The sequence below is a fragment of the Arvicanthis niloticus genome, chromosome X (genome assembly GCF_011762505.2).
Source record: "Arvicanthis niloticus isolate mArvNil1 chromosome X, mArvNil1.pat.X, whole genome shotgun sequence".
NCBI classification, from domain to species: domain Eukaryota; kingdom Metazoa; phylum Chordata; class Mammalia; order Rodentia; family Muridae; genus Arvicanthis; species Arvicanthis niloticus.
In genome coordinates this window covers 57,389,059-57,398,349 of record NC_047679.1, presented here as the reverse complement: position 1 = coordinate 57,398,349, position 9,291 = coordinate 57,389,059, and the positions used below count along the sequence as shown (strand labels likewise).

The 9,291-nt window shown below is 41.3% G+C and overlaps 1 non-coding gene across 1 annotated transcript; it reads left to right on the top strand.

Annotated features, from left to right (window-relative positions):
- The first annotated feature begins 8,333 nt into the window (after positions 1-8,333).
- LOC117695703 (U6 spliceosomal RNA) lies at positions 8,334-8,441 on the top strand. Its single transcript, XR_004604725.1, has one exon. It is a non-coding gene; the product is annotated as a U6 spliceosomal RNA (small nuclear RNA).
- The last annotated feature ends 850 nt before the right edge of the window (positions 8,442-9,291 follow it).

Below are 9,291 nucleotides of genomic sequence, written 5' to 3'. Positions count from 1 at the left end.
ATTCAGTTCATAGGAATGCATGAGTCAAAGGCATGAGTCAGAGTCACATGTATGGTGTCATATCCCTGGAATCTCAGCATTTAGGATGCAGAGGCAGGAAGATGCCTATAAGTATGAAGCTAGCCTGGAATTTATACTGAGTTCCTGGCCAAGCAGGGCTCCAAGCAACAGAAAAAAAAGGAAATTTTTCTTTAAATATGTAACTTAGGTTGGTAGTTTGAATAAATTTGGCCCCCATAGAATCATGAATTTGAATGCTTGGCCCATGGAGATTGACACTATCAGAAGGTGTGACCTTGTTAGAGTTGATGTGGCCTTATTGGAGGAAGTATGTCACTGTAAAGGTGGGTTTTGAGGTCTCATATGCTCAAGTTCTGCCCAGCATGGAATTGCAATCTCCTGGCAGCCTGAGGAAGACAATCCCCTTCTACTGCCTGTGGATCATGATATAGAACTCTTGGCTCCTCTTGCACCATGTCTGCCTGCACACTGCCATGCTTCTCACCATGATGATAATGGATTAAACCTTAGGACCTGTGGGCCAGCCCCAATTAAATGTTTATCTTTATAAGAGTTGCCTTGGTCATGGTGTCTCCTCACAACAATGAAACCGTAAGACAGTGGGTAACGAGGTAAAGAGGAGGCCCTTACCAACCAGGCAGCAAACACCAGCTGATATGAGGCCCCAAAACATATACAGCAGAGGACTGCCAGGTCTGGACTCAGTCAGAGAAGATGCACCAAACCCTTGAAAGACTTGAAGCTTCAGAGAATGGGGAGATCTGGTGGGGTGTGGGGGTGGGGACATCCTTGTAGAGATGGTAGGGGGTGGGAGGGAGGTATGGGATGTAGAACAGTCAGAGAGTGGACCAGGAGGGGGATAAAATCTCGACTGTAAAAAAGATTAAATTAAAAAAAAAAAAAAAAGGAGGCCCTTAAGGGAAGATTAATGAATAAGACTACCTCAAAAAAAATCTAAATTCTACAAGACAAGATAGGAGTCTGTTCAAACCAGTAATCCATGACCAAAACTTAAGATCTGAGACTCCATATGGAATAATCTATCCGTATCCCACATCTTTATGAAGACATCTTCTCTTATCATACAGCTTCCTTCTTCAGAATGGATGTTAATGTTTGAAAAAGAAACTACAACTTCCTCATACCCAAACACTCTCTCAAGAAAGGGTTAGTGGAGTGAAGGACTCACATTTCTTATGCAATGCTCATTAATGAGTTGGGAGGGTGTCACTTTTCAGGCACTTTAGTAGCAAAATACGTCAGTGTGACAAAAGTTAAATCTGAAAAGTCCATATTTGGGAATAAGGGACACTGTGAAAGGAAACAGGCTGCCCTGTGGCCTTTCTTTGCACACCAGCTGCAGCTTCCCATGATAAGTATCCCACATTGCTAGCATCTCTGTCCTACTTAGGTCACCACTGCAGTTTCCGCTTCCCTCCCCCGGTTGCAATCATTGTTCTGTCCTGTGAGAAGCTGCCTGAAGGTACTTGGAATGTGTCACACACTGCCCAACTTCCTTGGATTCCCTCTGAAATCTCAGTGGGAGTCTCCATTTCCCCAGGAACCTTGCATTCTGCCTCTCTCCAAAGCCAGTATGGAACATGACAAAGTGTGCCTGAGCCTGCTTGAACCCTGGTTACACTGGTCTCTGAGTGTCTAGCCAGAAGAATGATTCTGTAGGCATTTCTGAGCCAGGCACTCTGAGGATATAAGCAAATGCACACAGAGCCAATAAGATGGCTCAGCCGACAAAGAAACTTGCTGCCAAGTCTGATTACTTGATTTTACTCCTCAGGACCCAGATGGTGGAAAGGGAAAATTGACTCCTGCATGCCATCTTCTGATCTCCACACAAGGGCTCACCACATAATAAGTGAACAAATAACTAAATAAATAAATGCAAAAAAAAAAAAAAGGATTCTGGTCTAGGCTATCTTTGGAACAAATTTGCACTTTTTTTTTTTTTTTTTTTTTTTTTTTTTTTTTTTTTTTTGAGACAGGGTTTCTCTGTATAACAGACCTGGCTCTGTAGACCAGGCTGACCTCAAACTCACATTGATCTGCCTGCCCCTGCCTCCCCAGTGCTTTGATTAAGGGTGTGCACCACCACCACTACCTAGCCAAATGTACACTTCTATATTCCTGAGCCAGTGATAGCTAACGCCTTGGTAATTGCTGAGGTGATTTCTAGGGCCATTCTTCCTTTTGGTCCCAGGCCAAAGCGCTGTGCTTCTTTTCTCAATATTAACAATCTAACTGTACTTGTGTACATCTTTGCATGGACTGTTTTCTACTTGAGCTCTACGATTTTCTGGTACTTCTTTGTACTGTTTGGTTGTTGATTCTCACCATAGACTTTGCCAAAGGCAGCCAGCCATGCTCATACTGACTCCTGTGCCACCCTCAGCTATCATCGTTCATTTTTAAGCTTGGCCTCTCATTTAGGTCTCAAGACATGGATAAAATATAGGAACATTCTTTTTTGCTGTGTCATGTTGGCAAGGGTAGCTTCTACTCCAACTCCCAGTCAGGGCTTCATTTTCATCTGAAACCACATTAGCATGGGCTGGACTAGTAATTCTATCCGAATTCTGGTTATCAGAGCCTATATCAGATTCACCCGCTAAACTCTACCTTTTCTGTTTTACAGTGCCAAACTCCTCATACAAACCAATTGCAAAAGCCCTTCTATATCATCAGATATATAACTATAGCAATAACCTTGTATCTCAGTACAAATTCCCAGTGTTGCTTTTTGCCTTACAAAAAGTGTAACAAAATAATTTGAAATTAATTTTCAAGTTTTTTTTCACATTTGATTCTTTTGGGTGGCCTGTGCATGTCACGCATGGATGTCAGAGGAAAACTTATGCATGGTATGTTCTCTTTTTCTACTATGTGGAATCTGATGCACACTGAGCTCAGGTAGTCAGATCTGGCCACAAGCAGAACCTTTGCCACTGATCAAACCATCTCAAAAAAAAATATCTCTGGCTCTTGTTTTTTCTTTTTAAGACAAGGTTTTTTTCCTGTATAGCCCTGGCTGCCCTGAAACTCACTAAGTAGACTTGAACCCAGAGATCCACCTGTCTCTGTCTCCTGAGTTCTGGGACTAAAGGTGTGCACTACCACCCAGTCACTCACTGGCTCTTAGAGGATCATTTTGGTTTACAGTTTTTAAATTTCTTGTCAATGATCAATTCCTCATACTTTCAGCCAGGCTGTGGTGACTCACGTTTTTACTCTCAGTACTCGGGATGTAGAGGCAGTCAGATCTCTGAATTGGAGGCCAGCCTGTTCTACAGAGTGAGTTCTGGGATAGCCAGAGCTACACAGAGAAACCTTGTCCTGAAAAAAAAATTGCCTATATTTGCTTTGAATAAACGCATGGCAGTATTGGCAGAAGCATATGGTAGAAAGAAAACAAGTTCCACACAGCAAAGACAAGAGGATGAACTGGAGTCCTAAAATTGCTTTCAATTGTGTGCCTTTAATTAATGTAAGAACTCTTAGAAGGCCTCACTCCAAGGCTCTACTGTCTCCCAACAATACCACCCTTGGAAAGAAGTCTTTAACATATGGACTTTAGGAGATGTAAGGGCTAGTGTTGACTGTAAACTTGACAGAATATGGACTCACCTATGAGACAAGGTTGTAAGCATACTTATAGGAATTATTAAATTAGCCTTAAGGTATGCTTTTGAGGAATTATCTTGATTGGGTTAATTGAGGTGGGAAGACCCACCCTAAAATTGGGCAGTAGCATTCTATGCTTGGGTCCTGGACTGCATAAAAAAGAGGTAACTAGGGGATGGAGATATGACTCAGAGATTAAGAGCACTGTCTGCTCTTCCAGAGGTACTAAGTTTAATTCCCAGCAACTACATGGTGGCTCATAACCCTCTTTATTGGGATCTGGTGACCTACTCTGGATTGCAGGTGTACATACAGGCAAAATGCTGTATAAATACATACATACATATATACATACATATGTACTACACAGACATAAATATATATGGAGAGAGAGAGAGAGAGAGAGAGAGACAGAGACAGAGACAGAGACAGAGACAGAGAGAGAATATTAGCCGAGCACAGGCTTCATTCTCTTCTCCCTGGCTGAGGTTACAAGGTGACCAGCTGCTTCTCTAAGCTACAGTCTCTTAGATTTGAGTCTTTCACATGAGTGTTCAGATATATAGGAGCTCTTACTAATTCAGTGATCAACTACTGAAAGACAAGAATTTGGCAAAAAATGATGGAGCCTTTTGGGGTCCTCAGTCCTGGCATATCCTCTGACATCTAACTCTCCCATAGTATTGGACATTCATTCCAACAGTCACAAAGTGGCTTTCTCCCCCTAGATAGAGTCTTACTATGTAGCCCTGGCTGGCCTGAAACTCACTGTGTAGACTAGGCTGGCTTCAAATGCACAGAGATTTCCTGCCTCTGTCTTATGAGTGTTAATATTAAAAGCCATGTACCAATATGCCCAGAACAAAGTGGTTTTTAATTACTGCCTGTGGTGGCTTGAATGAAAATGGCCCCCATAGACTCATATAATTGAATGTTTGGTCTCCAGTTGGTGAAACTGTTTAGAAAGGATTAGGAGGTGTGGCCTTGTTGGAGAAGGTGTGTCACTGGGGGTGTGCTTTGAGGTTTCAAAATCTCATGCCATTTCTAGTTAGCTCTCTCCTTCCTGCTTGTGAATTAGATGTAATCTCTCAGCTACAGCACCTCCAGAACCATGGTTGCCTACCTGCTGTCATGCTCCCAGCCATGATGCTCACAGACTCACCCACTGAAACAGTATGCAAACCCCCAATGAACTGCTTTCTGTCATAAGTTACCTTGGACATGGTGTCTCTTCACAGCAATACAACAGTAAGATGCTCCCATCATTTTCTGTGTATGTCTCACTTATAAAAGTGGTCATTTGAATGAGATGTCTCCAATAAGTCTCAGGTATTTGAATACTGGATTTCCAGTTGATGACTGTTTGGGAAGGATTAGGTGAGGCCTTGCTGAAAGAAGTATGTTATCGGGGACTTGCTTAGAAGCGTCAAAAGGCTCATGTCATTCTCAGTGTGCTTATAGATTTACATGTGGGTGCTTTAGACGTGAAGCTGTTGCTTCAGCCACTTACCACCATCCTGCCACTCTCGACCACAAACTCTAACACATTTGGAACCACAAGCCCAATTAAACTCTTTCTTTTATAAGTTGCCCTGGTCATGATGTTTTATCACAACAATCAAAAGGTAAGTAACTGATAGAATGAACTTTACATTAGAAAGGTAATAATGGTAAATAACTGAATATTCCTGAGTCCTTACCATTAATGCCAGTCATTACCACCAAAATTTCATATACTCCATGACTCAACTGACAAATCATCATGAATGAGTCACGAACTCCTCTGAGTGTGTCTGGGAGGGAATTGCCAACAACACATATGGCATTCTTGTAACTTTGGCACTCAAGAAACAGAGGCAGGAGGGTCAGAAGATCAAGAATATCTTTGGCTACATTGTTAATTTTATACTAGCCAAGGATATATAAGCCTCTATAATTTAAAATTAAAAAAAAGAGGAGAAAAGAGAGGGAGAGAAAGAAATACCAAGGTCATGACCCACGGTGGACAATGGTCAATATTGAAATATTACTACAAATGATATCTGATTGTGAGAAGCCAGGGTTCCAGCCCTAGATCTTCACAGAACTATTGCAGATCCTTGTTGCAGTGGATAAAGAATAAATTAGCTTATGTGAGGATAATTTTCATTGTCCCCCCTGACTGGATTACAAAATGCATAGAAGATTAGTAAAGTACACCTGAGTTCATCTTCAGAGACAATTACATCAAGAGGGCTCTGGCCTACGAATGGATTATTCCTTGATAGGTACATAATATGATGCCATTAGTGGAAAGGGGTGAAAGGTAGAAAATGCAGCTGAATTGGCTAAAATAGGTCACTGGAGCAATGTCCTTGCAGGCTATTTCTTCTCCTCAATACTGTCTCTATGTCCCTTGTTCTCTGTTTCCTGGATAGCATGATGTGGACTGCTCCACCATTCCACTCCCACCCTCATTGACTGTGGTGATTTGAATGAGAACAAGAACTGGTAATAGTTACCTGATTCTTGGCATCATTTTTTCTCTCTCTTTATAATTTCTGACCATATCCAAACTTTCTCTAATTATCCTTGACTGATTGGCATAGAAGCAACAACTTTTACCCAGTGTCATACAGAGACTTCCTTGCTTCATGAAGAGGAGGTACAGACCTCTTCAATTCTGAAGAACAACTTCCACGAAGGAGTCTATCTCAAAACATCCACTTAAAACTTTCCATATGGCTTAGATCTATGTTTGCTTGAGTACTGAGTTCCTTGAAACTTTAATTCCTCACAATTAGGGCTGAAGTCCCAGTTACAACACAGCCTGCAATGCCTACCCCCACCAAGAAGGGAATGAGAATGGGAACATCTTGCTGCACCAATAGGTCTCAGAATGTAGGTTTAGGTAGGCCTCACCTTCCTCTCCCTTATAGATGAACACCTGTGGTATAACATATACAAGAATGCAAAGGAGTAGGGTCTCCTACAGAGCAAATAACTCAGAGGATTCACAGTTGGTCAAACCATTAGTGCAAGCAAGACAGGTAGTCTCTGGGGCCTATTACAGTGGTATATATCTGTTTACAAGGTTCTTCGTTCAATCCCAATACAACCTTCTTCATCTTTATGAGAATAATATTTACACATCACAAAATAAGTAAACTGAAGTATATGCCAGAGAATACTATACAGCAGTGTAATGGAATGAACTGGAAGGAGAGAGAATTTGAGTTCCTGCTCAATCTTCCTGAAAGTCTAGCTCCTACTTTGTTTCATCTTTGTTTTTACAGTGCTGGGGAGAGAACTCAAAGCCTTGAAGGCCTTACACATACTAGGTAATGCTCTACTGCTGAGCTACATCTCAAGCCCCACTGTTTACTATTCTATTAGTAATTCATTTTTTGTGTGTTTATAATATATGGTATTGATCAAAATACCCATTTCCTATACAGATATCCATTTATCCCAGCACCATTTATTGAAAGGATTAGCAACTGTCCATTAACTTGACTTTGTGTAAAATATTAGCTAAAATGCTAAGCTTGAGAATCTGACGTTCAAGGCTAACCTGGGGCTATGCGAGACTTTCCCTTAAACAACAACACAAAGGAGCACTTATTGCTGAAGCTGCATACACACACACACACACACACACACACACACACACACACACACACACCTTGGTTGCAGGATACAGAGAAAACAGTCTTGAGCTAACCAGGAGACAAACTCTCCCTGCTGGCTAGATTGCATAGTGCTGGAGAATGCTGTGCGGATTTTTGGGAGAATCAAAAGGTTTTGTTCTTCAAAGAATACCATTTAGAAAATGAAAAACATCAGATTGCTGAACAAAATAGTTCTAAAGTATACTTTATAAGAAACATATATCTAAGAAGTCAAGATAAAAGGACAAGTGTGGAACTCAATAATTACGAGTATTGGCTGTTCTTCCAGAGAACCCAGGGCATTTAATCTCCTTTTCTGGCCTTCATAGGCCCTGAATGCATGTGATGCACAGACACACATGCAGGCAAACATTCAAACACATAAAATAAGAATAAATAAATCTTTTTCTAAAATATGCACAGGTGTGATAGTTGGTCTGAGTCATGAACTTGATGGGTTTAAGGTATATCTAGGTCTAGGGAGACCTATTTTTGTGTTCATGGAAGTATTCCCAAAGATTGTATCTAGGATAGTAAGGACAAAGGACCCACTCTACATAGGGTGGGAATATTGAGTGGGCAAACTCTCTGGATAAAGAGGGCAACAGTGAGAGAGACAGGTAATCCAGCAAGTCTATTTCTGTTCTGAATGACTGAGCCTGTCTGTATACACACACAGCCAGCCAATTTCACATTCTAGCTTCTTTGGTCCTTCAAAATGGACTCACTCTCAGTAACTCACCTGGGAATGTCTGAGCTTTGGGCATTGAATTGGAACTGTGAGAGCTTTCTACTTTTCTTCCTGGATTAGAAATCTGATCCTTGGCCTCTCCTGCATGCAGATGGCCACTGTTGCATTGTATAACCTCTCTCATGTAAGCCAATCCAATAATTCTTCTTTGATAATATGGATATGTACTGGCTATCAGTTCTGTCTTTCTAGAGAACTCTGTCTAACAGCAGATAACCAAACGTCAGGAGCCTGTAATCCAGAGGTGGAGGCAGGAGGATTAAGAGTTTAAGGCCATACTCACTTTAGCAACACATATACTAAAAACCTGAACAATGCAGAGAAGATTAGCATGGCCCCTGCACAAGAATGACATGCAAATTCTCAAAGCATTTGATTTTTTGTGGACTGGTGTCCCACTGGATTCAAGGCTGGCATTAATTGCCAGCCTCCTACTGTGGTACCCAGTAGATGCCTGGCCAAGGTCCAGAGATCTGTGTACATGCTGAGCAACACAACAGCCATTACTGAGGCCTGGGCTTGCCTCGATCATGAGTTTGATCTGATGTATGTCATGCATGCCTTTGTGTACTGGCATGTGGGTGAGAACATGGAGAAAGGGGTTTTCTGAGGCCCATGTGGACATGGATGCAATAGAGAAGGGTCATGAGGAAGTTGGTGTAGATTCTGTTGAAGGAGAGGGCAAGGAAGAAAAAGAAAAATACTAAATTAAATGTCACAAAGGTGCTGCTTTTACAGGGAAGTTTATTCTGTTCCAACATAGAAAGTTGTGGTCTGATCAGTTCATTTGTATGTGGCAATGTGTACTTTCATACAGTTACTAACTCATGCTTTAAATATGAATGATTTGTCATAAACACAAGCCATCCATTTCACTGATGGGTTTTAAATAAAATATCCTGTCTTTAAAGAGAGAGAGTTTTTAAGGCCAGTCTGACTACATAAAATAACTGTGTCTCAAACAGACACACACACACACATACACACACACACACCATAGCACACAATAAAAATTAAATAATTTGGAAAGAAAGCAGCAATGCTAGATGCTGGACTTGAGAGATGATGAAGTCAGGAGAATCAAGGATTTGAGGCTACCTTGGCTACCTAGAAAGTGGAAGGCAAACTCAGACTAAAAGACATCCTGGCTCAAAGCCAAACAGCAGCAAAGAAAAATAAGCAACAAAAATACTATAAAATATCATTTTGTACCTGTTAAACTGTCCAGGCCAG